Source organism: Carcharhinus amblyrhynchos, chromosome 2, assembly GCF_965287045.1.
Source record: "Carcharhinus amblyrhynchos chromosome 2, sCarAmb.v2.hapA, whole genome shotgun sequence".
In the NCBI taxonomy this organism is placed as follows: domain Eukaryota; kingdom Metazoa; phylum Chordata; class Chondrichthyes; order Carcharhiniformes; family Carcharhinidae; genus Carcharhinus; species Carcharhinus amblyrhynchos.
The window spans coordinates 5,957,988-5,985,065 of NC_137325.1; the positions used below are offsets into that span (position 1 = coordinate 5,957,988).

General features: G+C 43.5%; 1 protein-coding gene across 1 annotated transcript in view; it reads left to right on the plus strand.

Moving 5' to 3' along the window:
- The first annotated feature begins 327 nt into the window (after nt 1-327).
- Nucleotides 328-27,078, plus strand: part of LOC145360140 (cadherin-20-like) — a 151,004-nt gene continuing 124,253 nt past the window's right edge. Inside the window, exon 1 of the mRNA XM_080215122.1 lies at nt 328-495. The gene's annotated coding sequence lies outside the window, so the exon portion shown is untranslated. The remainder of the gene's footprint in view (nt 496-27,078) is intronic.

Genomic DNA, 27,078 nt, shown 5'->3' on the forward strand with positions numbered 1-27,078 from the left:
GCTTTCCTTTCTGATCTGGAGGAGAGGAAAATGTTTGAATCGAGTCCCCTGCCCCAATTCCTAATACCAATATTCCTCTCCCAGGCTCCCTCCACCGCGGGAGATCTACTGGATGTTCAGTACATCCCGGCAAATCCCGGGGGAGAGAGAGAGAGAGAGAGGGCTGGTGTAATTCCTGGCACCAATTGGCTAATTCGATTTACTTCAACCGCACGGAGCCCCTGCCGGAATATTCATGAGTTGAGAGGAGCGAGTGTGCCACAGATACTGAGAGAGAGGGAGAGAGAAGGACATAACGCGAAGCTTGCCAGAGTGATCAAGGAGCCAGGAGAAAGGGGGGAGTGAAAAGTTTAAGCTTGTGCATTATCTGCTCAGAGAGAGAGAGAATACACACATTCCCAAATCCCATCCCTCGGCAGAAGCATCCTGGAAACAACTAATCTTTGCCTGAGCTGGTCGCTGAAGGTGTGACAATTGGCAGAAGATGGTGTTAAGGTAATGCAGCGTTTTATGATTTTTTTTTGTTTGTTTATTTGCTGATGACACTATCAACCCTGATTAAATACAAAACAACCATTTTTTCTCCACCCAGGGAGCTGCAGCAGTGCTGGACTTGCCTGCCACAGAAAAAAGGGTGGAAAATCTTTGCTTTGAGTTTTAAAGATTTCCCCACTTTTACGTACCCCCCCCCCCACTCCCCAACCTCCCTCTGTGTCGATTCCAGCCTCAATCTTGTTATGTCTTTCACGTACCGCGGTCCTCTTTACTTGTTGCCTGTAAAGGAAACTCCAATTATGATTAATTAGCGTTGCTCTGGAACAGTAAATGTTCTCGGGGGTAACATTTCAGGTGTTGTGGCAGCGGGGCGTTGTTTGAAGAACCGCACGGATGGAAACAGAGGGAGGAGAAACTGCACACTGGAAGCGGGCAGCTGACACTCACAGAAGCCAAGAGGACTACTTTTATTATTACATTTTTTTTGTGTGTGTGCCGCTTTGGCAATCCCCTGCCAAAGCCTTGGGGTTTCTTGTCTGGATAAAGGTTTCACTGTTTGAATGTCTGACTAGAATGATTCAGGCGGGATCAGAGGGAGAAGTCCGGACCCGGCACACACACAAACGATGCGCTGTGTAGCTAGTTGGACTCCGTGTGAAGTCACCACAACTGGGGTTAAAAAAAAGACTAGCTCCCGGAAGAAAATTACTTCTAATATCTGAATGGGGAATACAATAGTGGTTCAGAACATCTCATTTAGCGCAGGCAATTAGCAGTTTAAATTCTACTCTGTCCCTGTGTTTATTTAAATGTGTGAATCTTGGAGCGTAATTGAAGTTTGTTTTATTTTGGAGGATGCAGTTTGCAGCTCGGTCTCTTGTTGGTTTGGCAAGTCCAGCAGTCAGTCACCGCTGATTCTAATCCCCCCTCCTGCAATGTCCAGGAACCTGCCAGGTATTTACAAAATATATATATATATATGCTTGACAAGTCTGAGTTTATTTCGTGTTTTTTTTGTTCTGGTCAAACATTGGGGTGACACAGGGAGAGGATTAGTATTTGCACAGATCTGTCCATCATTCATTTTTTGTTAGGGAGGGTGAGGGCGGGGGGAGATACAGATGGTTTAATTTCTCACCCTCCAACACAATCTACGAATGATGGAGTCAGTGATTGGTTTTGAGTTTGTTTTTTTTTATGGTTTTACCATCAACTGTTAACTGGATCATATAATGATAGACTCCCTGCAGCGCAGAAAGGCCATTCAGCCCATCAAGTCTGCACCAACTCTCTCTGACAGAATATTTTAGCCAGGCCATCTTCCCCCAACCTATCCTCATAACCCCCTCACACCTCTATCATGGCTAATCCCCCTAACCTACACATCCTGGGATACTAAGAGGCAATTTAGCATGGCCAATCCACCTAACCGGCATGGTTTCCTCCCACAGTCTGAAAGATGTGCTGCTTAGGTGCATTGGTCATGCTAAATTCTCCCTCAGTGTACCCGAACAGGCGCCAGAGTGTGGCAGCGAGCAGATTTTCACAGTAGCTTCATTGCAGTGCTAATGTAAGTGTGACACTTATAAGTAAACTAAAAATCTTTGAACTATGGGAGGAAACCAGAGCGCCCAGAGGAAACATATGCAGAGAGAACGTGTAAGCTCCACACAGATAGCTCCCCGAGGCCAGAATTGAATCTGAGTCCCTGGCGCTGTGAGGCAGCAGTGCTAATCACTGTGCCATCCCAAACAAACCTTCCGTGACCATCAATTCCTGAGGTGGGATTTGAACACAGAAGTGTGGACACAACCATTGCACCACAATACCTCCCTACAGTTACAAAACTATCTGATACTTATAACATCAAATGCATGCAAAGTGTATTTTTAAAACGATGGGGACATTCTTCAGGATATCGATAGAATGAGTGTCTGTCCTTCTCACAAACATCCTTGATGTTATAAAAACAGAAAATGCTGGAAAAAAATTCTGCAGGTCCAGCAGTACCTGTGGAAAGGAAAATGGAATTAGTGGCTGGAATTTTATCCGCCACAGGAATCAGAGAGAGTGAGACCATGGAAAGGTCCATTGACCTTGGGTGGGATTTTAAGTTTCAGGATAAGCGAGTTTGTAAAATCCCACCCAATATTTCAAACCCAACATGACTCTTAGATTTCTGTTTCTCTCTCCACGGTTGCTGCCAGTGCTGCTGAGATTTTCCAGCACTTCCTGTTTCTATTTCAGATTTCCAGCATCTGCAATATTTAGCTTTTATGCTTGGTGTTATATTTGCCAAATATCAATTCTTCCTCACACCAAACCCATTTTATTATCTTGGGAGATGGTGAGGACATAGTAATGTCACTGGGGCTACTGACCAGAGGCCCAGACAAATGCTGTGGAGACCAGGATTCAAATCCCACAATGGCAATTTAAATTCAGTTAATAACATCTGGAACTGAAAGCCAGTCTTGGCAACAGTGTCCATGGCAACCAGCACCAATTGTCATAAAGACTCATCTGCATCATTAATACCCTTTCTGAATCATAGAAATCTGTCACCCTTACTTGGTTCGGTTTACATAAAATTGACTCTTAACTGTCCTCTGCAAATAGCTAAGTAAGCCAGTAGGTTCAAGGAGAATTCATAAATATCTACAGTATGAAAGGAGGCCATTCAGCCCATCAAGACTGCACTGACCTTTGTGACATTAGTGTACCTTTGAGAAAGGTTTTTTTTTAATCCTGTTCTCTGCAGTTGTAAGCAGACTTTTTTCAGTTTGGTTTCATTGCTGCCGTGTTGTCTACAAGGGGTCCTTTTATTGCAACTTCCATAACATCAATGGGATCTGTTTATTTTAACTCTGGGTTGTTTTACAATCCTGTGTTATTAGGAAGATGGTCATGTGGTTTCTATTTTCCTATCCAGTGAGCTAGAGGTTTCATTTTCAGTTTGGGCTGCAGTTAGAGTTGAGTTTGAGAAGGGACAGCAAGCTGAAAAGAAGTCTCTCTCTCTCTCTTTCTGGTTTTGGAAATTTTGCGGGTTAGCTCATAGCCATCCTGAGATAGAAGATCTGCTGTTGGTGGCTTGACAGAGTTTATCTAGGGGTCTGGGAAGCTGTTCTGACTTCAAACTGTTCTGGGTGTGTCAAGAGGACTACTAGAACTTGCAAGACTGAGAGTTTTCAATTCTCCAACCAAAGGACTCAATTCCAGTATCACGTGAACATTAGGCTTTGTTGTGTTGAGCTTGTTTAAAGGGTTTTGCCTGTGGCAAGGGTTTTGTTTGATTGGAACATTTTAGATAGATTTGTTGAGGTTTATACATTATCATGGTTGTTTGTAATTGATAGAAGTTATTGTTAATATTCTTACTATACTTGTTAACTATATTCTTAAACTTTGTTTGATAAAAGCTCCCTAGTGGGTCATTTGAATCATAGCTGAAGTGAAACCTATCATGCTTATCCTAGCCAAATTCAAGATGCAAAACTTACAATCCAGGCAAGCTCCATAAAACATTTTGGAGTTTTTGACCTGAACCACAACACTCTTCAACAGAGCATCCCCATAACCCCACCTATTTACTGCACTAATCCCCCTAACCCACAATCTTTAGACACTAAGGGGCAACTTAGCATGGCCAATCCACCTAACCTGCAAATCTTTGATCTGTGGGAGGAAACCAGAGCACCCGGAGGAAACCTACGCAGACACGGGGAGAATGTGCAAACTCCACGGGCAGTCAGCCAAGGCTGGAATTGAACCGGAGTCCCTGGCGCTGTGAGGCAACAGTGTTAACCACCATGCTGCCCACAATTAGGGATGGGCAAAAAATGCTGGCCTTGCCAGTGACCCCCACATGAAAGAATTAAGGAAATAGAATGATATTAATATTCCGCTTTACCCCTGGAAAGTCTTTACCAACCTCCAGCAGTTGAGGAACCACCACTTCTGAGCAGCAGAAATATCTGAATCATAGAATCAAAGAATCCCTACAGTGCAGAAGGACGCCATTTGGCCCATCAAGTTTGCACCAACCATAGTCTGAACCAGGCCCTATTCCTGCAATCCCACATATTTACTCTGCTAATCCCCTGACTTGAAGGTCAATTTAGCCTGGCCCGCATGTCTCTGGACTGTGGGAGGAAACTGGAGCACCCAGAGGAAACCCACGCAGACATGGGGAGAATGTGCAAACTCCACACACACAATGTCCCGAGGTCGGAACTGAACCCGGGTCCCTGGCACTGAGAGGCAGCAGTGCTAACCATTGTGCCACCATGCCGTCCCTGTAAGAGTGATGTTAGAGTGACCTAGGTACACTGGCTTTATAGGGGATGATTGGACACGAAAACTGAACATTCTCGCTGTAATTCAGAAATCTTGAAAGCCCTTTAAAAGTTTGCTAGTGCCCAGAAATAGAGGAGAAAATGTCCAAGTTCAAATTCTAGGAATCTCTCCATTCATTTCCAACCTTTCTAGTTGATGATGGGTCAACCCCATTTTTTAAAAAAAATCCCCAGCTCATTAAATATTCTGAGATGTTTTATTGTATATAGGAGATTTGCCAAGATGTGCTGATCTTGTTAACTAATTTCAGATCAAAAAAAACATTTTTTTCTTTATTCATTCATGGGACATGGATGTCATTGGCTGCCCAGTATTTATTGCCCATCCCTAGTTGCCCTTGTTCAGAGAGCAGTTGAGAGTCAATCATATTTGCTGTGGCTCTGGAGTCACATATTGCCCAGACAAGATAAGGATGGCAGATTTCCTTCCCTAAAGGACATTAATGAACCAGATGGGTTTTTCCGACAATGGTTTCATGGTCATCAGTAGATTCTTAATTCCAGATATTTTTTATTGAATTCAAATTCCACCATCTGCCGTGGTGGGACTCGAACCTGGGTCCCCAGAACATTAGGTGAGGTTCTGGATCAATAGTCCAGTGATAAGGCCACAAGGCCATTGCTTCCCCTAATACCTTAAAATACTTATCATTCCAGTGATCTGCAGCTAATTTGGATAAAACCCACTCATTAGTGCATTTTGCCTGATGTTTCAATGTTAGAAATCTTTGATTAAGTATTCCTAAAATCATATTTGTAGCTCTTTTGTAAGCGCACCTGTGAAAAAGGTCCTTAAATTAGTGTTTCCAGATGAGAGGTGAACGTTTGAAAAGCTGTGAATGGTTCACGACAGGTGATAGTTATTTTTGTACAAGGGCATTGTAAGAAGCCACAAGAAACATCTTCTGCTTTGCCACTGATGTATCATAAATTCAACGTCAGTATAAAAGACAAACACCGCGGATGCTGGAAATCTGAAATTAAAACGGAAAATGTTGGAAAAGCTCAGCAGGTCTGGCAGCGTCTGTGGTGAGAGTTAATGGTTTGAGTCCATGCCATTCTTCTTCAAAGCTACTCCACAGATGCTACCAGACCTGTTGGGCTTTTCCACTGCTTCTGGTTTTATTTCCTGACCCTTTTTCCATTGTGATATTAAGTTGGGGAGATTTGTAGGGCTGGAGGGGGACTTGGGAGAAATTCTCGCTCCAACATGGCAGTTATCCCAGGCACATCAGGCGTTGGTTCAATCTTTGCTCTGTTGATGTCATGATCCCTGACTCTCCACCTACTTGTAACAAATCCTTGCTCGAGGGATCGGTCCACGTTTGTCTTGAATGTTGCGGATTCTGAAAGAAAGTTGAATGCTCCAAACAGGGACCAGAGTTCATGTCACAAGCCTCAGTCTCTGACTTTTTGACAATCCAAGTGCCTTGGCTCTCATCTTATCTGGGCAGACAGTCAAGTCAAAATTAATAGTTAGACCATAGACCATAAGGGACGGCACGGTGACCTAGTGGTTAGCACTGCTGCCTCACAACACCAGGGACCCAGGTTCGATTCCGACCTCAGGTCTGTGTGGAGGTTGTATGTTCTCCCCATGACTGCATGGGTTTCCTCCAGGTGCTCCGGTTTCCTCCCACAGTCCAAAGATGTGCAAATTAGGTGGATTGGCCATACTAAGAAATTGTCCCTTTGTGACCCAAGATTTGTGGGTAAATGCATGGAGTTACAGGGATAGAAGTGGGGGTGGGAGTGGTGGCTGATGTAGACTTGATGGGCCAAATGGCCTACTTCCGGACAGTAGGGATTCTAAGGGATTATATGAGCCCTGATACTGTAAGGCTGCACTGCCAACCATTGTGCAGCCATTCCGTCCAGCCTTAGTGGAATGAAAAGGGCGCAGGGAACTTGTATCCTATACCTGTAGTTCAGAGTCTTAGGGCAATATTGATTCATCAACCATTCCCAGCTCTGGACAATCTTTTATCATTTATATAAAAATAGAAATTGTTGGAAAATCTCAACAGGTCCAGCAGCATCTGTGCAGAGAGAAAAAGAGTTAATGTTTTGAGCCCTGATGTGACTTTTCTTTGTAAATCTTTTATATTTCTTTTGGTCTCTGCGCACAACAATAATGTGTCTCAAGAACTTACTGTACATTATTGCAGCCTGGATTTCAATGACAGAAACCTTGATTGTATTACCAAAACTGTTAATGGATTCACAACAAACTCTGCTTTTTTTTTACCTCTTTCTATATCTATTTATTGTTCTAAAAAGGAAATTAGCACACTGATTACGGGAGATTGGCATAAATGAGGTTGGCCAGTTGACCCTGAGGAGGAGAAGAATTTGTCCATTATGTTTAACCTGTAGAGTGTATGGCATAACAAGTGCAAGATCCAGCCAGGTGACATCTCTTAAAAGGCTTGCCATTAAAGAGAAAGGTAGAACAGCAGAAAAGTGGACAATTTAGAAAGAAATAGGCGAGAGTGCAGAGAAGATTGGCTAGAATGACATCAAAGATGAGGGGTTTCAGTTATGTGGAGAGACCAGGATTATTCCTTTTAGAATAGGGAGGATCAGGGAGGTTTAAAAAAACCTTTAAATGTATGAGGGTTTTCAATAGATTCATAGGAGAAACCTGTTTCCTCTCGCAGGGGTGTTGAGTTGACACAGATATAAAATAATTGGTAAAAATGCCAGATGGAAGGTGAGGGCAATTTTCATTTCTCACACAGCACGTTGCAGTGATTCAGAATGCACTGCCTGAGAGGGAGCTCGCAGAGAATTCAATAGTAGCTTTTAAAATGAAATTGGATAAATACTTAAAAAGGCAAAATTTGCAGGGCTATGGGGGAAATAATAACAAGATCAAGAGGTGATCTCATCGATAATTCTGACTGGGTTCAACAGGGGAGATGGGAGAAGGATGTTTTCCCCAGCTAGGGGGAGCGTGGGAGGTGGAGGGATAGCCTAGGTGACCCATTCTCAGAACGAGAGGTAGACCATTTAAGATTGAGATGAGGAGTTTCCTCACTTAGTGGGTGCTGAATCTTTAGAATCCTCTTTCCCCTGGAGGCTCAGCCGTTGAATATGTTCAAGACAGAGATCAGTAGATTGCTAGATTCCAAAGATATCAAGGGATGTGGGGTTAGTGTAGGAAAATGGCAATGAGGTACAAGATCAGCCTTGGCTGAGTTGAATGGCTAAGAAGACTCGAGGGGCCGAATGGCCTCGTCCTGCTCTATGAGTGGGGCTAGTTTGGCCAATGACCTCCTTCTCCGCTGATTGATTCTATGTTCATTCAGAACGGGGCAACAGAGGTGTGAGGACTGAAAAGTTGGCCGTCTGACTGCATCAGAGTTAGGGCACAATCTTACAAAAGGAATTCGAAGTACCGAATGAGTGAGAAAATGGGAAAGTTTCAGACCTGTCTTTTGGGCGAGTTTAAGTATACAACCTTTGGTAAAGGACAGGCTGCAAGAAGGCTTTACAGAACCAATCTTGAGATAAATACTTGAATGAGGAAGTGCATTAGGGATTGAACAAGGTAACAACAGCTGGATTTGGGGAATGCCCGTATGACTGGAAAGGTTCCCTTTGTACTAGAATTCCATGAAACTCCTTCCGAATTAAAAGAACATTTCAATATCACCTTAATTAGTGGCCGTGGGAAATGATGCATCGAAAGGAAAAACTATTGGATTTTGCTTGAAGCTGCCTCAAATCATAGACCTCATTTTTCACTACATATTCCATGATGGGGTGCCAGTCAATAATTTTTGCACATCAAAAATGTATCAATTAGAAATAGCGAAACAAGTGAAGAGGGCACTCAGAGCACATACCTCTACCAGGTTGTTGCAATGACCAAAGCATTTATTTGAGAGTTTTCTCTGCCTGGTTGATGGTCTGTCACTACAAAGCGGAGAAAATAAATATTTCAAAAAAGAGTTTCGATCTCACTGGGGAGGCTTCAGGCAGACCTACGTTCAACAACCTGTCCTGAAAACTCTGTTGAGTTGTGATAGATTCCAGTATAATTGCTAAGACAATCCGCAACTTCCAAAAACAATGAACATCCTGAATAAAACCACCCACTGCAATATAAAAGAAAAAGCCAACTCTCCCTATCTCCTAACATTAACAGATCCTTTAAAACAAGCTCCAAGATCCAGATCTAGATTTACATCAACAAATCAGATCTTTTTTGGGCCATACCTTTATCAGTGTATCAAGTTTCATAGAATTCTTTCGGTGGCAGAGGTAATGAGAACAGTTAACGCATATACTTCTTAACATAGTAGCACCGTAGGTTAGCGCTGCTGCCTCACAGCGCCAGGGACTCGGGTTCGATTCCTGGTCACTGTCAGTGTAGAGTTTGCATGTTCTCCCCGTATCTGCGTGGGTTTCCTCCGGGCGTTCCAATTTCCTCCCCAGTCCAAAAATGTGCAGGTTAGGTTAATTGGCCATGCTAAATTGACCCTCGTGTTGGGGGTTATGGTTATAGGGCCTGGATGGGATGTGGCCAGTACAGACTCGATGGGCCGAATGGCTCTGCACTGTCAGGATTCTATGATTCTATGCATCATATGAATATTTGCAAAATGCAGTGTCCATGTCACATCCTGTGGTCTTGCATACCAGTTTATTTTACCAGTTAGAGGACACACATCCATGCTGGGCTTTACAAACGCCCAGAGCAATAATGGATGATTATCAGTCAAATCCTCATGGAATCATAGAATCCTAGGGTGCAGAAGGAGGCCATTCAGCCCATCAAATTTGCATCTACCACAATCCCACCCAGGCCTATCCCCATGTGTTTACTCTAGCTATTCCCCCCAATACTAAGGGACAGTTCAGCATGGCCAATCCACCTAACTCGCACATCTTTGGACTGTCAGAGCACCTGAAGGAAACCCACGCAGACACGGGTAGAATGTGCAGACTCCGCACAGCAAATGACTCGAGGTTAGAATCGAACCCGGGTCCCTGGTGCTGTGAGACAGCAGTGCTAACCACCGTGCCACCCCTTTTTCTCTACATGGTCTGGCTGAGGACATACTGCTGGTAAGAATTCCTTGAGTTACCATGTGTTATGTTTGAAGGTTCCTACTGCTGAAGCTTCCTGGCTGATCTGTGCAGGGATACTTGTAAATGTATTTGCGAAGATTCCCTCACAATGACCTTCCAAAGGGCGCGCATTTCCAATTTCCCTAATAGCAGTAGACAGGAGAATCCTTCATCTGTCCATTTCTGGGGGTGCTGACAGAGAGAAGGAGAAGTCAATTTTACCCTCATTCTTCCAATGGGAAAAAGAGTCATAATTTTACACTTCACTGGATGATGATCATTTGAATCCATCCTGCCAGTAAAAACATGAACTGGGTTATGGGGAGAGGGCAGGATTGTGGAACTGAGCCACGACAGATCAGCCATGATCTTATTGAATGGCGGGGCAGGCTCGAAGGGCTAGATGGCCTACTCCTGCTCCTATTTCTTATGTTCTTATGGATTGGGTTCGTTTGTCGGTTTTACACCTCCACAGCACCATCACTCCCCACACTCCAGTCTGATTTCACTCTCCATTGATACGAATGGTAACATTGGGTGACTATAAAATCAGTCTTCACCTTTTACTAAAGGTTTCCCACCCAGGCAGTTAGAGTAAAATTTCCCCAATCATGTCTCCACTCATAACAACTGAAGGAATTCTTCCCACTTGTGGGTTTTCAGACCGCATATTTCAAGTCCCAACATGACCCCCCTTCAGGGCTGGCAATATCAGTGCTGTCTTCACTCAACTGAATAAACATTTTGTTATTATAACCAGTGGAGTGCTTGCTTGCTGCTTGTGTGATAAAGAAAAGACATGAACACTTCATTTTGACATTGCAATGGCTTATGATTGTGAAGAACATGTAGTCAGGCTCAGAGTAATCTGCTTTTTATTTAACCTCACCAAGCTGGCTACACAGTGTCCCTTACTCACACAAGAAAAGGTTACGTTCTACTGCTGGCTGTTTTGTTTCCATTGCTGAAAGATTATCTACTTATGGCTTGAGTTTAAGAATTTATGAAAAGGTAACTTATTGGAGCCCCGTGAAGCATTGCTTATTACCATGGCTACAATAACTGAATAACAAAATCATCTTTGATATATTGACAAATAAGTTCTCATTAATTAGATGATTATTCCATTGCAGCAACTGTCTATCACTAGGTAGGGTTTCCGATAATAATTAATGCCTCAGTGATGAAACATTCTGTGTGAGACAGGCATTGTGTTAGGGTAGAGATCAGAAACCCCAAGATGTACTATGAAGTTAGATTAAACCCCAACTATTTGCTATTTTAGCATTAATGTGAGAATAAGGCATTTCAATCCAGGTGTGATTCTGTTGACACACTAGGAAGCTTTTTATCAAAACAAATTTTGCTTAACTCTAACAAATGAATTATCTTAACATTTATCAATTGGTCAATACTTAAACATGACAAACAGTCCTTAACTGCTAACCTATCCCGAAGAGTTCCAATTCAAGCAATATTCCTCTCTCAGACTCAAAACCCCTCTTCAAAATCAGTTAGCAAAACACAGGCTTATATGCTTGTAATTAGATTGCCAGTTCTGGAGAGAAAGACAGAGGTACACATCTTACTCCTTCCAGAACCAGGAAGAACCCTGACTGTTTTAAAATAAAATAGGACTGTGTGTTTTCCCTGCAAGTTTAGCTCCTCCCATCAAGCACATGACTGCCCCTGTCAATCAACCTAATCAATAGACTACTCTGAAACTTATAGATGGTGCATATGCTTTTGGGGAGTCAGGAGGTGAGTTACTCACCACAGGATTCCCAGCCTCTGATCGGTTCTTGTAGTTTCAGTATTTTTATGGCTGGTCCAATTCAGTGTCTGGTCAATGATAACCCCCAGGATATTAATAGTGGGGGATTCAGCGATGAAAATGCCATTGAATTTCAAGGTTGTGATGGTTAGATTCTTTCCTGTTGGAGATGGTTAATGCCTGGCATTTGTGTGATGTGAATGTTACTTGCTACTTGTCAACCCCAGACCTGGGTGTTGTCCAGGTCTTGCTGCATTTGGACATGGACTGCCTGAGTATCTGAGGAGATGTGAATGACATTGAAGATTGTGCAATCATCGGTGAACATTCCCACGTCAGACCTTATGACGGAGGGAAGGTTGTTGTTGAAGCAGCTGAAGGTGGTTGGTCTAAAATACTGCCCTGAGGGACTCCTGCAGTGATGTCCTGGAGCTGAGATGATTAACCTCCAACAACCACAACTGTTTTCCTTTGCGTCTCCAACCAGCGGAGAGTTTCCCCAGTTCTCATCGACTCCAGTATTGCTAGGGCTCCTTGATGCCACACTCAGTCAAATGCTGCCTTGACATCAAGGGCAGTCATTCCCACATCACCTTAAGTAGAGCTTTCAAGCTAGGTATAACATATTTAAATTGAGTTGTGAATGTGTTTAAATTCATGTGTTCATAATAATTGAGAGCATAAAATCAAATCACTGTTCTTTCCTGATGTACTGAATTCTTAGCTAAAACTCATTGAGTCGGTTCTAATTCATGACTGTGTGTTCAGTGTAGTGTATAGTGTGAGAAGGTTGTAGCACAGTCATGAAAGTGAGGGATTGTTTAATCTAAGTGTTTTAAATTAGTAATGTTACCTTCTAAATTAAGAATTTTAAAGATCTCTAACTTGGAACGTTGCTGAGAGCAGCAGCCGTGTGTGACAATAACTCAAACAAGGAAGCTATAATTCATCAACTTCAGCATGGGAAAATATTCCCAACATCAGAAAGCCAACATTCCGGTCATAGCCACATTGTTCTGCTGAATTTAGTTCATCGGTGGCAGGCGGAGAAACCTAGTGGCTGCCCTTTTCTGAGGTCTCCAGTTATAGAATAACAGAATCCTACAGTGCAGAAGGAGGCCATTTGGCCCATCAGGTCTGCATCACCAACAATCCCACCCAGATCCTATTCCCGTGACTCTACATATTTATCCTGCTAATTCTTCTGACACTAAGGGGCAATTTATTATGACCTAATGCACCTAGCCTGCACATCTTGGGACTGTGGGAGGAAACTGGAGCACGCAGAGGAAACTCACACAGACATGGAGAGAATGTGCAAACTCCATGCAGACAGTGATCCAAGACTGGAATTGAACCCGGGTCCCTGGCACTGTGAGGCAGCACTGCTAACCACTGCGCCATTAGTAATGTCGCCCAGTTAATTATCATGCTGCGAACTATTCAATTAGTTTTCTCGAAAGTTTGGGCCCCAGTTGAGAGATGGAGATTGACAATGGCACTAGTGTGCCACTGCGTCACCTCAGGAAATTCAAAGTGGTGGCCAGCAATTTACCATTGCTGCCATGTAAAACTTACAACAATTAATGAGTGGCCTTCAACAACCACCACCATCTTTCTTTATCCCAGGTACAATGCCAACCAGTGGGGAATGTCCCCCCGATTCTCACTGACATCAGTATTAATTGGGATCCTTTGTGCCACACAAATGCTACATGATGATAAAGCTTATAGGATCCTGGGCTTTACCAATAGGAGCGCAAAATACAAAAACAAAGAAGTTACGGACCAAATATAAAACACTTTTCAGTCTCTACTGAGAGTATTGCGTTCAATTCAGGACAGCACACTTGATGTTGGGTGTGAAAGGATTAGAGAGAATATAGATAAGATTCATGAGAATGATCCCAGGGCTGAGACATCATGTGGATAGTTTAGAGAAGCTGAAGTTGTTCTCCTTGGTGAAGAGAGCAAAGAACAAAGAAAATTACAGCACAGGAACTGGCCCTTCAGCCCTCCAAGCCTGCATGACCATGCTGCTCAACTGAACTAAAACCCCCTACCCTTCCATGGACCATATCCATCTGTTCCCATCCTATTCATATATTTGTCCAGATGCCCCTTAAAACTCACTATCATATCTGGTTCCACTACTTCCCCTGGCAGCACATTCGAGGCACCCACCACCCTTTATCTAAAGAACCTGCCTCGTAAATCTCCTTTAAACCTTGCCCCTCGCACCTTAAACCTGTGCCCCCAAGTAATTGACTTTTCCACCCTGGGAAAAAGCTGATGATTATCCACTCTGTCCATGCCCCTCATAACCTTGTAGAACTTTTATTAGGTCGCCCCTCAACCTCCATCGTTCCAGTGAGAACAAACCAAGTTTCTCCAACTTCTTCTCATAGCTAGTGCCATCCATACCAGGCAACATCCTGGTAAATCTTTTCTGTACCCTCTCCAAAGCCTCCGCATCCTTCTGGTAGTGTGGTGACCAGAATTGAACACTATATTCCAAATGCGGTTGAGAAGAGTATTGATCGAGCTGTTCAAAATCAGGAAGGGCCTTGGACAGGAGATAGAGATGCTGCTCTTATTGGCAGAAAGGTCTCAAACCAAAGGAGACTGATTTGAGTGAAAAGGATGCAAGGTGATGTGAGGAAAAGCTCTTTCATGTACCGTGCGGTTAGAAGCAGGAATGAACTGCCCAAGACTGTTCGTTTCCATTCATTCCTGCTGTGTGGGCATCACTGGCAAAAGCCCATCCCTAATTGCCCTTGAGAAGGTGGTGGTGATTCTCCTTCTTGAAAAGCTTCAATCCACATGGTGTAGGCACACCCACGATGCTGTTACAAAGGAAATTCCAGCATTTTGATCCAGTGACAATGAAGAATCAGTTCCAAGTCAGAACGGTGAGCGACTTAGAGGGGAACTTGGCATTCCCGGATATCTGCTATCCTTGTCCATCGAGATGGTAGGCTTGTTTAGAAGGAAGGTCTGAGTTTGCAGAGGAGGAAAATTTGCAGGCCTATGGAGAAAGGGCGGGGTAATGGCACTGAGTTGCTCTAGCAGAGAGCTAGCACTGACACAATTGGCCGAATGACCTTTCTCTGTGCTGGAACTGTTCCATGATTCTCATATAACATCCGATCCCCAGATGGTCATACCCCAGAATACGGTGTGGGAGAACCCTCGAAGATCCCCAGGCAAGGTGTGCTCAGGTGAAATCAGTGATGCAGTGGTGCTAGTCACTGGATTAGTAATCCAGAGGCCCAGGCCAATGTTATAGAAATAGAACATTACAGCATGATATAGGACCTTCTGCCCTCAATGTTGTGCCGAGCTATGTCCAATCCCAAGATCAAACTATCCCCTCCCTATAATTCTGGAGTGCTCCATGTGCCTATCCAATAATCGCTTGAAAGTTCCTAAAGTGTCCGACTCCACCATCACAGCAGGCAGTATATTCCACATCCCAACCACTCTGAGTGAAGAATCTACCTCGGACATCCCTCCTATATCTCCTACCATGAACCTTATAGTTATGCCCCCTACTAACAGTTACATCCACCTGAGGAAATAGTCTCTGCACGTCCACTCTATCAATCCCTCTCATCATCTTATAAACCTCTATTAAGTTGCCTCTCATTCTCCTCTGCTCCAAAGAGAAAAGCCCCAGCTCCCTCAACCTTTCCTCATAAGATCTACCCTCCAAACCAGGCAGCACCCTGGTAAATCTCCTCTGCACTCTCTCCAATGCTTCCACATCCTTTTTATAATGAGGTGACCAGAACTGAACACAATATTCCAAATGTGGTCTCGCTAAGGTCTGGTATAGTTGCAGCATAACCCCACGGCTCTAAAACTCAAACCCCCTGTTATGTCGAGAAGAGTTCAAATCCCACCATGGTGGAATTTAAATTCATTTGGAATTCACCGTATCTGGGACAAAGAAAGATGGTGGTGGTTGTTGAAGACTAATCATTAATTGTTGTTAAGTTTTACACTGCAGGAATGGTAAATTATTGGCCGCCACTTCAAATTTCCTGAGATGACGCAGTGGCACACTAGTGCCATTGTCAATCTCCCCCTCTCAACTGGGGCCCAAACTTCCTAAAAAAACTAATTTGAATAGATTGCAGCATGATAATTAACTGGAATTGAAAAGTTAATCTCAGTATTGATGACCATGAAATCATTATTGATTGTCGTAAAAATTCATCTAGTTCTCTAATGCTCTTTGGGGAAGGAAATCTGCTGTCCTTATCTGGTCTGGCCTACTTGTGATGTCAGACCCATAGCAATGTGATTGGCTCTTCATTGCCCTCTGAAATGGCCTAATCCACTCAATTCAAGGACAATGAGTGATGGACAACAAATGCTGGCCTGGTCAGTAATATCCACATCCCATAAAAGAATTCTAAAAAAAACTACACAGGAATTGGCAGGAAAATATTAACTTCAATGGGGCAATTAGTCTGCATCTGGAACCCTCCGCAACTCCAAATTAGGTACAGTTAGTGCCTTAAAAAGGGAGAGAGCTTTGTTACCACACCCTCCCCCCCCACCCACCATGTTCCTGCACTACACTGAAGGATGTACATGCCACATTTCTCAGCAAGCCCTGGTTGGAGGTCTGAGTGAGAAATGTGGAGCTCTGGGCTAAGGTAAAGAAATAGGTAAAGAAATGGTCATCCAACAGTGCAGGATTAATGCAGTTGATATTTCATATCTGGTCATTTGTGACAGAGGTGTAACAGACCTTAACAGACAGCATTTCAAGTCATAATTAATGGGCAGCACGGTGGCGCAGTGGTTAGCTTTGCTGCCTCACAGCACCAGGTACCTGGGTTCAATTCCCAGCTTGGGTGATTGTGTGGAATTTGCATGTTCATCCAATGTCTGCGTGGGTTTCCTCCAGGTGCTCCAGTTTCCCCTCACAGTCCCAAGATGCGTAGATCAGGTGGATTAGCCATGGTAAATGGAGGTGGTTGTGAGGATAGGGTGGGGAAGAGGGTCTGGGTAAGGTACTCTGTCAGAGAGTCTGTGAAGACTCAATGGGCCAAATGGCCTCTGGGGATTTTATAAATCAATGATTCCAATGTGGCACAACCTCACTAGCCTTGAAAATCTAATTTTAGAGGAATGTACATAATTTCCTCACATGTCAAAATTGGATAATGTTTTATATTTATTAATATTTAAGTTTGTTTATTATTGTCACAAGTCGGCTTACATTAACACTGCAATGAAGTTACTGTGGAAATCCCCTTGACGCCACACTCTAGCACCTGTCCGGGTATGCTGAGAGAGAGAATTTAGCATGGCCAATGCACTCTAACCAGTACGTCTTTTGTACTGTGGGAGGAAACCGGAGCACCGGAGGAAACCCATGCAGACATGAGCAGAAGTTGCAGACTCCACACAGACAGTGACCCAAGCTGGGAATCGAACCTAGATCCATGGTGCTGTGAGGCAGCAGTGCTAATCACCGTGCCACCATACTGCCCTACTTAAAATAATTAAAGTTAATTTTTTTAAGCTTATTGGTAATATTTTAACTTCTACTTTAATCCCATGCGTACGCCCCAATTCCTATTTTGCTTCCTGCAAAATGAGTAAAAAGTAAATCACAAGCTGTGCTTTTTACTTGCTGGTTGTAATGTCTATGAAAATCCTTCAATCTGCTTGATACTGCCACTATTGCCAGATGCCACAGAATCCCTATGGATGGCACCAGATTGAAACTAACATCGGAATGGTGTAATTGATATTCTGGAGCATGTTAATTCTTTTAGGCCACTATTCTCCAGGTCAACCACCCTTCACCACTGGCTTGCAAAATCCAGACCAATGTATAAGGTTGGAAGGCAAAGTCCTGAAACAGACACTGATGGGGACTTTTACTTGGTTGTTGAGGAAACATTCTGTAATTAGCCCATGATTTTCTGTGATGCATGAATGCAGCTATCATTGAACCCTAACAATGCAGAAGGAAACCATTAAATCCATTGAGCCTGCACCAACAGCAATCCCACCCAGGCCCTTTCCCTGTTAGCCCCCCTGACACTAAGAGGTGATTTAGCACGGCCAATCAACCTCACCTGCACATCTTTGGACTATGGGAGGAAATTGGAATACCTGGAGGAAACCCACACAGACTTGGGGAGAATGTGCAAACTCCACATAGACAATAACCTGAGGCTGGAACTAAACCCAGGTCCCTGGTGTTGTGAGGCAGCACTGTGCCACCCCAGCTTTAGTTTGAGCCACTAGGTTACTAATCTAGTAACATTATCACCACACCACTCACCACTATATATTTAAGTTGTGAGTGTGCTGTGTTTTCCTTGTGCAGACTGAAACTAACTTCATGGATTTTATACTTCATCGATATTGTTTTATAACCCACAGAGCACAAATTGTGACATGATCATCTTTTCAATAGGAGATGTATTACTTGCCAGTTTGTTATAACATTTGTGAATTATTTAGGGGATGCAATGGCCTAGTGGTATTATTGCTGGACTAATAATCTAGAGACTCAGCTAATATTCTGGGAATCTGGGTTCGAATCCCGCCACGGCAGATAGTGGAATTTGAATTCAATAAAAAATATATGAAATTAAGAATCTACTGAAAATGATGAAACCATTGTCGATTGTTGGAAAACCCCATCTAGTTCACCAATCTCCTTTAGGTGAGGAAATCTGCTGTCCTTACCCATAAGAAGCTTTACAACACCAGTTTAAAGTCCAATAGGTTTAAATGTTGTGAGACTTCTTACTGTGCCCACCCCAGTCCAACGCTAGCAAGTCCACAACATCATGTCCTTACCTGGCCTGACCTACATGTGACCCCCAGAGCCATAGCAATGTGATTAACTCTCAACCGCCCTCTGAAATGCCTGAGCAAGACACACTCAGTTCAATGGCAACTAGGGATGGACAATAAATGCTTGCCTATCAGCGACACCCATGTAAGAACATAAGAACATAAGAAATAGGAGCAGGAGTAGGCCATCTAGCCCTTCGAGCCTGCCCCGCCACTCAATAAGATCATGGCTGATCTGTCGTGGCTCAGTTCCACTTTCCCGCCCTCTCCCCATAACCCTTAATCCCCTCTCTTATCAAGAACCCATCAACCCGCTTCTTAAAAATATTTAGCGAGGCAGCCTCCACCACTTCAACGGGCAGAGAATTCCAGAGATTCACCACCCTTTGAGTGAAGAAGTTCCTCCTCAACTCCGTTCTAAACCACCTCCCCTTTACCTTGAGGCTGTGCCCCCTAGTCCTACTGTCTTTTTTGAGCGGGAAGAGTCTCTCCACCTCTATCCTATCCATCCCATTCATCATCTTATACGTCTCAATGAGATCTCCCCTCATTCTTCTAAACTCTAACGAGTACAAGCCTAATTTATTCAGCCTCTCCTCATAGCTCAATCCCCTCAACTCCGGTATCAGCCTAGTAAACCTCCTCTGCATGTCTCACGAATGAATTAAAAAAAAACTATGCAGGGGGTGCACTAATGAACCAATTAGCTCAGTTAGTTAGCCGGCTAGCATTTTGATCAGAATTGTGCCAACAACATGAACCCCATGTTCACTGGCCATTCCAGCTGAGGTAAACACAGGGATCTGACTCCTCCCTCCGAGTATAAGATCACAACACTTTGCTGTGACGGCGACTAATCGTTGCTCCAGGCAGAGAGCTGAAGCCGAATGCAGGTGGAATATGTTCCACTAAATATCCATTGAGTTGCAATGCCAGAAGAACAAAAAAAGCCATCAACTGCCTGAAACAGCTTCACTTAAAATAAGACACCTCCTGATTTCTGGGTCATGAATGAAGCGAAGTTTCATTTGAAATCAGGAGTGTTAAGTGGTGGAAATATTCATTATTGCTTTGCTTTTGACTAAAGTGCAGCCACCTGCACGTGTCACGTCAAAACCTCCTCGGAAGCAATTTCTTTTCAAACCAGGCTGGTATCATGAGTCTTCATCAAACAGCAGTATTTCATAACACCGTAACACAGGGAAGCCAGATACGGGAGAAGGTCATTTAGTCCCTCAAGCTTATCATATTCCAGCGCGATCACAGCTGATGTGCGACCAAACTCCAAATGCTCACCTTTGCTCCATACCCCTTAATATCTGTGACTAACAGGGATGTAGCAATCTCAGTTTAAAAATGAAATTATCCAACTTCAATTGCCATTCGTGGAAGAGAGTTCCAAACTTTGACCACCCTTTGTATTTGGCTTTTGAAATGGAACAGTACCACCTACGCTATCTGACTTGCCGTTCTCATGTGGCCTCTACCATGGGGTAAGTAGGCTGCCATTTTTGATCAGTTCAATAAAGACCTCACTGAGATAAACACTGCCGTCTTTGAACATGAAACACTTTATGTGTAGAAGTGTTTCCTAATTTCACTTCTGAAAGGCTTTAATTTGTTTGACTCCGGTCCTAGATTCAACAATTTTTATTGAACTTAAGAGTTTATAGTCACAATCACATTTTACATTATTTTACATAATCACTACATTTTGAAAGTAATGTGCCTGTACATTGTTCCATTTTAAGGTAGCTTGGCAAAATTTGCCTGAAATGGAAGTTTAAGAATTGAAGTAGTTTGGGTTTAGTCTTCTCCCCATCCACATTATCCATTCCCCTTAACACCTGAGAAAACTTTGATCGAATCATTGCTTAGCCTTCTAAATTCCAGGGATTTTTTTATATTCGTTTGTCAGACATGGGCATCACTGGCTGGCCAGAATTTATTGCCTATCCCTAGTTGCCTGAGGGCAGTTGAGAGTCAACCACATTGCTGTGGTTCTGGAGTCACATGTAGGCCAGACCAGGGAGGGATGGCAGATTTCCTTCCCTAGGGTTTTTCCGACAATCGACAATAGTTATCGATAAGAGTCTCAATTTCAGATTTTTTTTATTGAATTTAAATTTCACCATCTGAGATGGTGGGATTCGAACCCATGTCCCCAGAACACTAGCTGAGTTTCTGGATTAATAGTCCAGCGATAATACTCCCTAATACAACCCTAGTTTGTGTAATCTGCCCTTGTAATTTAATCATTTTGAGAAATCCATACTGCACTCCCTCTAAAGCCAATATATCCTTCCTAAGATGTGCTACCAGCAAATGCTCACAGTAACTCCATCACTATATGTTGGACAGTAATTCGATTATGCCCTATCCTGCCCAGGTTAGACAGTTGGTGATGTAAAAACTGAATAGATGGAACTATTATTTAATTTCTGATCTAAAGACTTAGACTAAAAACAAAATTGATTTCCCACAATGTGACCCATCTCCATTGCAGCAACTTGCCCAATACAGCTTTGTGAGTGGGAGAGTATAAAATACTGAACAAGGAAAGGTCATCTCAATGAAGCATATTAAATTCTCAAGGGTGTGACAGGTTCGATGGTGGGAGAATGCTTTTCTTGGCTAGGGCGTCTAGATTATGGGCTCAGCTATTTAGAAGTGAGATGAGAAGAAATTTTTTTTACTCAAAGGGCTGTGAATCTTTGGAATTCTCTCCCCTATGAATCCTCAGTGTTGACTGTATTCAAGACTTAGATCGCTAGGTCTTTAAGTGGTAAGGGAATTAAAGAATGTAGAAATAGGGTGTGGAGATCTTGTAGTGCAGTAAGCAGTGTCCCTAACTCTGAACCAGAAGCTCTGGGTTCAAGTCCCACCAGGATCTTGGGTTCATGTCACACTATTTGTAACCCCCATAACTTGCCTGGGCTACCAACATCTCACTTACTGTCCTGTCTGGAGACAATACACATCTCTTTAACCTATGCTTAATGTTATCTCCACTCACACTGTCTGCACATTTAAGACTTGATTAGCTGTAAAGTCTCACATTCTAATCAGTATTCTGTAAACTGAGCACCCTGTTATATGCCCTGTTTGTGATCTGAGCTCCCCACTCACCTGATGAAGGGGCAGAGCCCCGAAAGCTAGTGGTGTTTGCTACCAAATAAACCTGGTGTTGTGAGACTTCTTACTGTGTTCAAGTCCCACTTCAGAGCTTGAATGCGGGAGGTATACGTATAGTGAAGCCAAACACTATAAATCCTTCCAAATGTAGGTGGCAAGAGTGGGTGAGATTCCTGCTCAGCCATAAGGCAATGGCAAACCATGGAAGTATTTTGCAGATGCTTTGGAGAGGGTACAGAAGAGGTTAACCAGGATGTTGCTTGGTCTGGCGGGCATTAGCTATGAGGAGAGGTTGGATAAACTCGGTTTGTTCTCACTGGAACAAGAGAGGTTGAGAGGTGACCTGATAGAGGTCTACAAGATTATGAGTGGCATGGACAGAGTGGATAGTCAGTTGCTCTTTCCAAAGGTAGAAAAGTCATGTACTGGGGACATAAGTTTAATGTGTATGGGGAAAAGCTTTTAGAGGAGATGTGCGAGGCAAAGTTTTTACACAGTTTCTGGAATGCACTGCCCAGGGAAGTGATGGGAGCAGGCACCATAGCAGCATCTAGACGAATGCATGAATAGAATGGGAATGGAAGGATACGGACAGCGTAAGTGCGCCGTTTTAGTTTAGGCAGGCATCATGATCAGTGCAGGTTTGGAGGGCTGATGTTCCTATGCTGTACTGTTCTTTGTACTTTGCCAAGGATAATCATGGACCAATCCAATGAAAGTCCATGTTTGCCAATGCCAACCTCTTGTTTGAGAGTGGCACCTGGAGGAGGAGAGATCGAGGAGGAAAGTGGAGTTGAGGTAGCAGGTTGGCCGTGTATGTACTGAATGAGTGATGAGGCCTGACACCAGGCAGAATGGCCCTACTCCTCTTTGAAGTAGTGCCAATGGGGTCTTTGATCAAGACTGCTTATTTTTCGCAAATTATATTCAGAAATGTCTATGAAAAAAAAGATCAAATTCCTCAGAAATGTTTTGCAATAAAAAGACAAATATCAATAACATGTTTGTAGTTACTATGTAAATTTCTTCCAGTGCCTTATCTCAGGTCTCCGGGTCTCAAACACCATTTCTCCAGCTAATAGAACAAACATGTACACTGCTCCTGGCATTTTGCTAACATGTTTTTACAATAATTACAATAAGTTAGGAAATGTGGGGCATTAGAGAGGAATTACTCTGCCTACGCTTTACTTACTTTCAGTGTAGAGAAAACCTCTTCTTAAATTAGGAAATCTCTTTTAAAAGAATCAAACACTTTAATTTTTACCACCATGAGATATCAGTGTTCTTTCACACCGCATCTAATTTTATTCAGTTGTGAAACAAGGACATTGCTGGCTGGCCAGCATTTATTGCCCATCCCTGGTTGCCCTTGAGAAGGTGGTGGTGAGCTGTCTTTTTGAACTGCTGCAGTCCATGTGGTGTAGATAAGTGCTGTGAGAGAGAGAGTTCCAGGATTTTGATCCAGCGACAGTAAAGGCGATATATTTCAAAGTCAGGATGGTGTGTGGCTTGGCAGGGATTCTCCAGGTGGTGGTGTTTCCATGCTGTCTCTTGCTTTCATAGATCCATAGAATCCTACAGTGCAGAAGGAAGCCATTCAGCCCATCGAGTCTGCACTGAGCACAATCCCACCCAGGCCCTATTACCATAACCCCATGCATTTACCCAGGCTGGACCCCCTGACACTGAGGGGCAATTTAGCATGACCAATTCACCCAACCCGCACATCTTTGGAGTGTGGGAGAAACTGGAGCACCTGGAGAAAACCCACGCAGACACAGGGAGAACGTGCAAACTGACAGTGACCCAAGCTGGGAAATGAACCCAGGTCCCTGGAGCTGTGAGGTGGCAGTGCCAACTGTTGTGCCACCCCTAAAATTTCACCACCTGCTGTGGTGGGATTTGAACCCAACTCCCCAGATCTTATCCGAGGTCACTGAATTACTAACCCAGTGACAACATCCACACCCCAGTGCCTCCTTTTCTGTGATAAAGTTTGTGGGTTTAGGAGGGGCTGCAGAAGAAGCCTTGGTGAGATGCTGCAATGCATCTTGGAGATTTTAAATGCAACTCAAAGCCAGGGATCTGTAGAATTTTACCCGTAAAGACGTTTCTGAAGCACAACTTTCACTGTAATGAGAAACACTTGCGTTTTTTGTTGCAAAGCACACGCTCTAAATGAGACCTATCAGCAGATTGTCAATAAATTTATTCCCAATTATTACACTGTAGCAATTTGCCACTTCAAACCTTGAGATTACTTTGGGCAATGTGTTAAGGCTAGCTTGCAAGTTTCAATTATGACACTCAGTCTTTTATGCTGATATATACTAAAAGCGTGAACCGAACCAATTATTGTGGGAAATCCAATTAACTCGAGTCAGGTTTAGGTTCTGAAAGGTTATGTGGCGTGCTCTAATTGGTCCAATAAATCACACCAAAGCTCATACATGTGTATGGCCTTCAACATACTGAACGGCCCAATGTGCTTCCTAGGAATGGAGTAGGTGGGGTGGAGGGGGGAAGGTGTGGGCTGCGGTGTGTGGGGAGGGTAACAGATGCAGAGTAGGAATGGAGAGACAAGGTGGCAAGAGGTGCAAAAGGTAGATGTTTGAGGGAGTATGAATGTGGAGAGAGATGTTAAAGAGCATGACCAGTTTAGGGAAATAATTCTAAGGTGCTGGCTGAAGACAGGGAGATGGATTGAAAGGTGGAATGAAAGGTTGGGAGAGGTGTGCAGAATTCCAGACTCAGAACAGCAGATAGTGTTAGATTCAGAAGCTGGAGCTGGCTACAAAGTTGAGATGGGATGTGGCTACCAATTGGGACAAGGAAATTAATCTGATGTCTTCAGAGTGGGAAATGAGTGGAGATTGATAATTGTTTATACATTCTTAAAAGCAGCAGATAAAATAGAATAGGACATAGGCAGCAGTGGGTAAGACTATTGGAGGCAGGTTTGGAGCAGTGGACCCAGAAATTTAGGGAATATAAGTCACTGGGCACTGTTCAGATATCTTCTCACCTCCATCAGTCTTCCCCAGGATGGATTGGGAGTTCCTGTCAGGAACCCACACAGTTGGTGGTGGGAAGACATTTAACATATTTACAGGAGCATTTGAAAGAAACTTTATACCTGCAGGGGCTGTTTTCCAACAGCAGTCAGGTTACATGCAGTGGTGGGAATACAGCAGCTTAGTGCAGGATCATGCACACTGGGAGATAATTGACAAGGTCAAAGTGACAAACTTGAAGCCAGCCATAGGCAGAGACTTACAATGCCAGGAGTAGGTCATTGAGGCTGGTTTTAATGGAAGTAGTCATTGATAAGGAAGTTTTAAGCCGTCCCTGCAGAGATTAACATTTCATCAAGGCTACAGTTCTTCCCAAACTCTCTTCCATTTTCTTCACCAGTTGCTCTTCAAGTCACCACAGTGTAAATCCCTGTGCAGCCACTGTGTGTATTCATGCTCACAGATCCACTTCAAGTAGCTTCTGCTACATTTGTTTTGCTCTGAGTCCACATCCAAACTTAACCAATCGAGCACAGTGAGTGTAGATCAGACTCACATAATCAAACACAGAACAATTCAACACCACAGGCCTTTTAAATCACAATTCCCAATTCAACAACTGGCTCACCATCCTAAGATGGCGTGTTCCAAATTGGATGTCTTCTGGAAAATTCACTCAGGAGGCTCACTAGTCCTGCATCAAAGTTCCCAACCTGTTTAAGTGTGATAAGTCGGCTTACCTTAACACTGCAATTAAGTCACTGTGAAAAATCCTCCAGTTATCACACCCTGGTGCCTGTTCGGGTATACTGAGAGAGAATTTAGCATAGAACATAGAACATTACAGCGCAGTACAGGCCCTTCAACCCTCAATGCTGTGCCGACCTGTGAAACCAATCTAAAGCCCATCTAACCTACACTATTCCAATATCATGCATATGTTTATCCAATGACCAATTAGATGCCCTTAATGTTGATGAGTCCACTACTGTTGCAGGAAGGGCATTCCATGCCCTTACTAATCTCTGAGTAAAGGACCTATCTCTGACATCTGTCCTATAATCTATCATCCCTCAACTTAAAGCTATGTCCCCTTGTGCTAGCCATCTCCATCCGAGGAAAAAAAGCTCTCACTGTCCATCCTATCTAATCCCCTGATCAATGGCCAATACACCTAAACAGTGCGTCTTTCAGACTATGGGAGGAAACCGGAGCACCGGGAGGAAACCCATGCAGACATGGGGAGAACATGCAAATTCCACATAGGTAGTGACCAGGCCGGGAATTGAACCCGAGTCTCTGGTGTTGTGAGGCAGCAGTGCTAACCACTATGCCACCGTGCCACCCCCTAGAAAGCACTCTGTCATTTGAACAAAAGAGATGGTGATATTCTGACAAACCTGCTTTAATGTCCCCTTGTTTCCAGCCCTCCCCCCACCCATGACATGCTCCCAGTGGAGAATAGTGGCAGCAATCAGTCTAACGTCAGATGGCTTTGTGACAGTGCAATGAAATGATTTTCTTAAACTCTATCTCATAGTTTCAATGGCATTCCTGATTCTAAAAAAGAATCCCTAGTCTATAACTTTCCAGTTTTTAGCTATTTGCTCTTAGGGCATTGGGCTTTTTTTAGTCCACGATTGCTTCTTTGATCTAATGTGGATTACCCTCTTTTTTGAGTCCCAATGTCAATTTTCAGATCATGGATTATGAATCATGTGGAATTTGGAGGTTTGCTGATTTTATGCATTTTATTTGTTACGGTTATTATAAACGTTATCGCATTCATTAGCAAAGGTTAAGCACCTCAAATCTGCTTGTTAGGATGGTGTATTTAAATCAACTCAATTGCAGGCAGATTGAAAATAATATTAAGTTTGGTTGCTGTAGCCTCTTGTACCTCGGATTGAGGTAATTCTGTGATTATTGCATGTTCCTGCGGGCTGCTACTTGGAAAATATAGGCTCGTGTAGCCTTATCTCCAACTAGTGCTGACTTCAGGCATGGCTTCCCCGCTGAGAATTTGTTTTGTTCATTAATGGGACGTGGGCATCGCTGGTTGGGCCAGCATTTATTACCCATCCCTAATTGCCCTTGAGAAGGTGGTGGTGAGCTGTCTTCCTTGAACCACTGTAAGAAGTCTCACTTACCTGTGTGTTACCAGGTTAAAGTCCAACAGGTTTATTTGGTAGCAAAAGCCACTAGCTTACGGGCCTCTGACCCTTCGTCAGGTAAATGGAGAAATAAACCTGTTGGACTTCACCCTGGTGTTGTGAGACTTCTTACTGTGTTTACCCCAGTCCAACACTGACATCTCCACATCTTTGAACCACTGCAGTCCACGTGGTGTAAGAACACCCACAGTGCTGTTAGGGAGGGAGTTCCAGGA